This window comes from Camelina sativa, chromosome 19, assembly GCF_000633955.1.
Source record: "Camelina sativa cultivar DH55 chromosome 19, Cs, whole genome shotgun sequence".
NCBI classification, from domain to species: domain Eukaryota; kingdom Viridiplantae; phylum Streptophyta; class Magnoliopsida; order Brassicales; family Brassicaceae; genus Camelina; species Camelina sativa.
Window position 1 is genome coordinate 3,523,204 of NC_025703.1, and position 8,019 is coordinate 3,531,222.

Sequence of the window (8,019 nt, forward strand, 5' to 3'; positions counted from 1 at the left end):
AAAAAAAATGACTCATCTAACCACCACAGAATATTACAACGAAATTAGGTTATTATCCACATTATTCCCAGACGAAATTCTGGTCAGATATTGTCTAAGACGAACACCTCCCTAGCAAATTGGGCCGACTATGCGTTTCTGATAACTCTCTCCAAATGCGGATATTAAAAACATAAGTTTGTGTCTTAGTAGCCTCCCATCGGTGGCATTCCATATGCTGGCATGGGCGGCATTCCTGGCATACCGCCCATTGTTGGTGGCGGACCATACCCACCACCACCTCCCATTCCTGGCATCGGTGGTGCAGGTAAAGCAAGTGGCAATAGCTGGGCGTACATGTTCTGTTTAACAAAAAAAACAAAACTCTTTAAACTGTAATCTTCAGAGAGAACGATTCTGGGTGATACCGAGTGTAGCTGTGTGGTTATTACCTGTTGGGACATGACCTCCTTCTCTTCCTGCTCTTTGGCCTTAACTTCTTTTTGTGCCTCTATCTTGTCCTTTATTAGCTCATCCACTTTGCCCGAGTATTCTCGGATAAACTACAAAGAAAAAAGAATTCATCATAGTGTTCGAATATCATCAAATAGAGAATCAAAAGAGTGTATTTGAGGATCAGGATAGATCACCTGGAGGAGATACGGGAAGGCAAAGTCCATCATATTGTTGATCCAGGCAAGTTCTAGAGCCACATCTGGTCGGATTAAGTCATAACATACAAAGAGACATGTGGCAAAGCATTCCTTTTTGCCCTGTATAATCAAGCACACCATAAAAAAAAAGGATATTATTTACCGATTATCTTTCCGTTCTACTTAGCAAAATAAATGGCTAGCGGTAGCATCTCTAAATGCTTAACCATCATCATACCTGTTCAATGAAATACACCAATAGTTGTTCTGCAAGTTCATGTTCGCCGGATTGTGAAGCAGTTTCCATACAGTCTTTGTACATGTTGTCTTTCTTTGATAAAGCAATTGATTGCTTCCATCTACCCGCTTTTTTGTAGATATATGCAGCCACACGTCTCATTTCAACAAGCTCGTGTTTCTCGATCTGTTTGCACCATTCACAGGAAGATTATATTAACGCTCAGGCCATCGCTAATTATATATATAAAGAGAGAAGATATTAAAGGAGTAGCAGATTTAAACTCTACCTTCTGAGCGAGGCCAATCTGGTCAAAGCTGTCATGTATATCAATAGACTCGCGCAACCTATCATAGTCTTCTTCTTCCACGTATATCTCATTCAGAGCCTCATTAACAGCAGAGACATTGTTGCTCTGAACTGCAATCATGTATGGCTTGATAAGACGCAAGTGACCAGCCTGAGATAAGAAGAAACTGACTGTTAAGTAATGCTCAGTTGTTTTTCAGATGAAAAAAAAGACGTCATCGGTCAGCCTCTAACCTTCCGCATTATATCAACAACACGAGTGTGGTCTAACCGCAACGCAAGCACGTTGAGAAGATCGTTGATTAGATCAGGGTGCTCTTGCAAGTAGAAGTGCACAGCCTTGTAGTACAATTCGACATTTGCTACCTTGGCAACAATGTCTTTAAATTGCATGTGCTCCCACGCTTCAGGAGAATGGTTCATAACAGTTGTCGCAGCATTATCAAACTCATCATATTGAATATACAGATAGGTAAGTTCCTGCCAGTGCTGTTGTTCATCACAGGCCCGTATAAGCTTGGGAATATTGAGGCGAGTTGAAAATAACTTGATGTGTTCCATAAGTTTTTCATAACGATATCTAGCATAGAGTACACCCAACTCAGTAAAGATACCCATGTGGGCACGTTCCAGCCCAAGTCCACTCTCCATAAGTGAGATTAATTCATTGAAGCACCCTCTGTTCTGGTAGTACTCGCTGACTTCTTCCAAGTCGTCCACCTATTAAGTACCAAAAGATTAACCGAGTTATAAATGAGATTCATTGGGCTATACTATCATAAGATGGAACTTTTGTATCAACTAAGATCAGGTATTCACCTGAATGATAATGTTAAGACCACAGATTTGGGCCAACCGGAACTCTTCTGCATCAACGCAAGCAAAGCATACTTCCTTCCATGTCTTTGCGCTGTTTGCTTTCCTTGCAGCATCAACAGCACCTTGGAACTGTTGCAACTTCACAAGTGTGACGGCTAATTTACCCCAGTTTGATATGAACGCATAGATTATTTTTGCAGCCTCATAGAGAGTTTCGTCATACAGGCGATCACCAACACTTAGTAGATTAGCAACGTTTGGCATCAGAATGAATTCTTCAATCTCACCTAACCTATCGATCTTTGCATATGCATAGATGAGCTCACTGTCAACCTTGGGTTCCTTCACCTTCTGTCTAACCATCAGAAGGTATTTGACCAAGTCATCATAGACATCAGTATCTTCAGAGACACGAATGACCTCCAAGAAATGAGTGGCATCATCAGCGCGGATAAATGACTCAATTGCATCACTGACGAGTCCTTCCCTGAGTTGTGCCTTAGCTACTTGGCTCCAAACAGAATCTTCTTCAACCCGGAAAGCAAACTCAACTGCACGCTCAATGCTTCTGACGTTATCCAGCAATACATTGACAGCCTGAACATTTAAGTTAAACTTCTTGAAGATAGCAAATGCTTCCTCATACAATTGGGCTTCAACTGCAACTTCTCCAACAGCAGGTCCATCAAAGTTGTCCAGCCTGTTAATGTAATCCATAACTCTAGATGGATCTGCCTTAATAGCAGTCAATATAAGCAGATTTTGCAGATTAAAATTCCCACTGAAGGCAGAATTTTGAAGAACAATCTTTTCAAGAAGCTCAATAAGCTCGTGTGGCAGATCAGCAGTCATGAATGCTTTAACAGCTGCAGAAACTTGCTCCGGGCTCTTGCTTTCAGGTAAAGCAGTAGACACAACTTGGTCAATAAGTTGTCGTCTATACTCATTGCTTTCCTCGAGAACCTTATCCCAGAGATCACCATCCATCCTCTCCACTACATACCTACAATTTTAAACTCGAGTATTAACAATCTACAGAGTCACCAGTATTTGAAAAGTAAGAATTTTCATATATAATGATAAAATACCTGGCTTGTAACTTGAACAAAGAGTTTTTGTTAGTGACATTGATGAGTTCCTCATCACATTGTCCTCTTCTGTATGCCACAACCGCCAGGGTAGGATCACGTTTCTCACAGTATTTACCCACAACCTTAGAGTCGTAGTAAGGGTTGGTGGTCAGGAAATGCTCTGGGTTGTTGTTACTGTCGATGATAATTTTACCCAAGGCATTATGGACATGCACGTCTTGGCTTCCCTCACTAACTAGATGCTCCAAGAACTGAGTGAGGAGACGAAGTCGATTTCTGAAAAAGCAGAAACATATTAGAGTTTCATAAACAAACAGACACAATTATGAACGGAAACCAGAATGACCAAAAGGATTCACCTCTTCTCGCATTCCTCCACAAGTGGTTCGACAGGAAGCAACGAACGAACAGAAAGAATAAGGCCTTTGATAAAATCTTCAGGGCATTCATCATCAAGCAACTGTCCCACAACTAAAGGAGCATTCGCAGGGTTCACCTTTACAAGGAATCAAACGTATAAATATTTGACTAAACAAACTGAGCTCCAACGCATTAAAAATAGTTCCAAGAAACCTTATACCTTTTGTACATAACCTTCAATGTAACGAAGCATGTTGTTTGTGTAGAGGTAATGAGTAAGATCAGGCACAAAGCCGAAACGGTCGCAGACATTTATCAAAGGTCGTGCATCAGGCAGCTTAGCTTCCATCAAAAAGTTTTTCGTCTTTTCAGCATCATAGAAGTTAGATTCTCTAGTTACACGCTCAACCTCCTTTATTTGACCAGTCTTGGCAGCAGCTTCAATGTACTTGAAGTGAATCTCCGGATCCTCACTAAACACAGAAAGAAAACATTGTCAACACGAGCATATCGATAAAAGAATCACGCATGTTTACAGGAACGAGACAAGATTTTATGTAAATCACCTCATACTCAAATATGAACCTAGGAAAAAGTATAGCCCTTCGTATGACTTGAACTGCTCAAAGAGCTTAATACATGCATCAACACCTAGTTGCTCACAGTACTCCTTGCAAGCCTGCAATTGCATGGACTCGTTAGTGTCACAAAAAAAAAAAAAGATTCATCATATCATACAAATCATACACCACTGACCTGAACGATTATCTGCAGATTGCCTCTAAGGTTGACCAGCAACAGATCCTTCATGCACTCCATAGCCCATTCGCTAGAAAGAGTGCCAAAAAACTCAACAAGAGCCTGCATATTAAGCAGAGTGTTATGCAACAACTTTACCATGTAGGAGTTTAGCAACCAAAATATATTTCCGAGGCACTACCTGTTGCTCGATAGCATGTGTGTTCACAATTACACGTTTTATATCAGGTAACTCTGAGTAATGCTGCAAAAATCATAAGGAAAAGAAGTTAGAAGATGAAAAGATAATACATATATTTGGCCAGGAAAAAAGGTAAAAAACGAATACCAACCTTCAAGGATTGGATATAAAGTCCAGCCTTTTCACAAAGTTGAGCAACACGAGGCCGGTCATAGTGGCTGAACATTCCATTTGCTAATATCGCATCAGCCACATTAGGAAAGGTTACCAAATTGATCTCCAGAACCTGTGTTGACAAATGGTTTAAATAGTCTGAGGAAAGAGGGTGAATCAAGAAAGAACGGAAAGATACAAGGTGGCAACAATTTTCAACCTTAGTTTGCAGAAACGCATGCTCAGGTAAATTTGGCTTCAGCACATCCAGAAGGAAAGCAGTTGCTTCTCGGATCAGATTTCTCTGTACATGCACAAATAGATATATTAGCACACATTTGCATCTACTGTATACAATTCTGTGAATAGGTGCATACAAAATTTTATACTTGTTCACCTACCTGAAGAAAAAGATCAGTGATGGTGTTGTAGTCAACTGGACAACCTCCTTCCATTTGAGACATCATTAATGCAAAATTTACTGCTCCCTGCAAATACCAATTAAAAGACTATTGATATTAATACGGGGAAACCTTTTTCATTCTATATACCGTCAGGTCAAAATTATTTAACATGTTAACTGATTCATGACTCTTCATGTGCTTACACAACAAATATCCAGTAAACTACGACCTTCCTTTCATAGTTTAATATGTAGCAAGAACCAAGAGCCACACTAACCTGAGGATCTGTACGGAGTATGGTTTGCAAAAGAAACATGTAATCAGGTGTGTACCCAACCTGAAGTCACAATATGAAACAATGGTACTTCATGAGCACAATGAACTTTAGGCTAACCATAGCAGCAGAGGCTAAACTACAGATCTTGTTGCTTACCTGCTTTGAGTAAATCAGTATTTTGTCAAACTCCCTTCTTTCTGCAAAAGCAGCTACAACTTTTGGAGTTGCCCGAGCTTTGATGTATATTTTCAAAGCAAGATCATTATCCACAGTCTGGAATAAGAAGGTTTATCGTTACAACATACTATAGGAGATATATAACACAAGTTCAAGGAAAGATTTTCCATTTCAAAATTACCTTGACAAGGTCTCCAAGTTCTTCACTGCATTCTAGCTTATCCTCTGCCAACCAGTTTTCCAGGAGGTTCTTCTTGTTTTGGTTCACAACAAGCCGAGATAGTTCCAGTGACTCATATGAATTGAGCTTCCCTCTAGTCAAAAGAGTCCCAAAATACTGTAACAGTGGAGGAGTTTGTCCAGCTTGTACAGGAACACTCTGCAAAATTATTAGTGCAACGTTGTAATTTCAAGTTAATGTTACCTACATTTAATAATAATAAACATGTTCACACATAGGTGCTTAGATATGGAATTGATACCTGAAATTTGGCCACTGTATCAGGTGTCCTTAGAATTCCTTGAGGAGATTCAGCAGCAAGCTCAGCAGCCTCCTTGTACTTTGTTTGAGCGAACAACTCTTGGAACCGCTGGACAACCTACAACATCCGAACTGGATATGAGAAATTTCACATTACCAAATGACATTCTTTTTCTACAGGCTGCCCTTTTTCCAGTATAATTACTTCACCAAGACAACAGATCCATGATAAAAATACGCATACCAGATTTTCTGCACCTGGGAGGTTTCCTCTTTTAGCAAGATTGACAGCAAGTTCCAAATTGTTCAACTGCGAAACAAAAACATAGATTTATTAGCATGGCATGATGATATGGGTAGCTTGTAACGGGAAAAAAAAAGCATAAAAGATTAACATACTTGGCCACTAATAAAAGGTATAATGGTAGCCTCGTTTACTGTTGCCAAAAGAACTTGTCCTCGCCTATTAATGGCATAGAAACCCCCAACTGAGGAAGCTTCGGAAGTCAAGAAAATTGGGTCGGGACTAATCCTATTTCTGTAGATAGCAGAAGCAGTCTCTAGATCGTATACAAACAACAGGCCTAGCTTGGTGATAACATAAATCAAGTTAAATTTGTGAGAGACCTGTCAGGAAAAGGAAAAATTAGTGCCAAGAAATTTTCACTAACAACTTACGAATATAACTAATAATAAAGCAACAACAAACCTGCATGGCAACAGGAAAATCATCAGCAAAATCAGGGGGGAAAAAGAGATCTGCTTGCTTCTTTGTAAATGATGGTTTTCCTGGAAAAAAAATCGCCAACCTTTAAAGATCAGATGATAGCCAAATAAAAATGTTACCAAATACACTAAATAAGTGGGAAAATATAGTTTTGTGTAGAGGAAGCTAACCGGGTTGGGCACCAAGTTCAATGACATGCAACTTTGATGTTATCTGCCCAGCATTAAAACTCTTGCTTGCAAAGGATATAAGAATAGAAGGATTCTCATTCCCAGGGACCTAATATTAATAATGTTGCAAGTCAAACTACAGTTCAAGATTAGACCATAGAACGAACTCGCCAAAAAACCAAGTAGTTACCTTAAACTGCGCAAATGACGCAGCATGTGCCTCAAGGGCCTGGCTCCGCTGTTGATCCACGGAGAAAAGCTGCATATTTCCTTTTACTAATTGTTGTCTCTACAGAATATGATAATAAAGAAGAGAGCAGTCAGGAATTTGCAACATGACTGTAATTTTGATGTCTTTATTTAACCTAATATATGGCACAGTAAACCTACCTCAGGAGAGCCAGGAGCAATTCCAATTAAAACCAACCACTTCTCATTAGGAGAGCACTTATAGTTTATAATTTGATTGTTGGCCAAATTTGCCGTTCTATCAAACATCTTAACTGGCTCAGTATCACCTAGAAAACATCGAAAGAAAATTAGTAACACAAACACATGATATGAAAACTTTAACAGAATGCTGAAAGATATACAACCTTCAATTGACCAATGATATACGGAAGTCTGTGTGACCAGCCCCAACATCTTTGGTGTAATCCATTTCCAAAAGACAACCTGATAAAATATGAAAGATAAATATTCCAAAAAAAAATTGACGGAAAAATGAGAGTACATGAAGTGCAACAGCAAAGATAATTGGTTAACACACTCACCTGCTCAGGCATCTGATGCGATTTCAACTTTGCTTTTGCCTCGATGTTAAATATCTGTAGATGATCCTGAGTAGTTCCTGGAACTTGGGCTGTAGAAAAATTAAACAGAAAAGTGAACAACGAGGTAAGGAAGAAAAAAGTAATATCCAATATACGGAAACATCCAACAAACAAGATTTCTATTCTAATCATGTGGTTTTAAGATACGATCCAATATGAAGGCATGAATACAAAGTTGAGAGCAAGGAAAATTAACAGATAACCGAAATAGATAACATATGTCGCTAACAAGACGAAGAAGCAATGTTAGCTCTAAGTAACACTTGAAAGGCAAACTCGTAAGGGTGTCATGACTGAATAATCACGGCACAGAGATTTTTCAATCGACGGAAACAATTAAAATACCTTTTAAGGCAAGGATCCTCGAGTTTGGATTCATAAGAGCAGAATCTGCAGTAATAGGCCTTC

General features: G+C 39.3%; 1 pseudogene; it reads right to left on the reverse strand.

Annotated features, from left to right (window-relative positions):
- LOC104767377 overlaps positions 9–8,019 on the reverse strand; it is a 9,306-nt pseudogene continuing 1,295 nt past the window's right edge.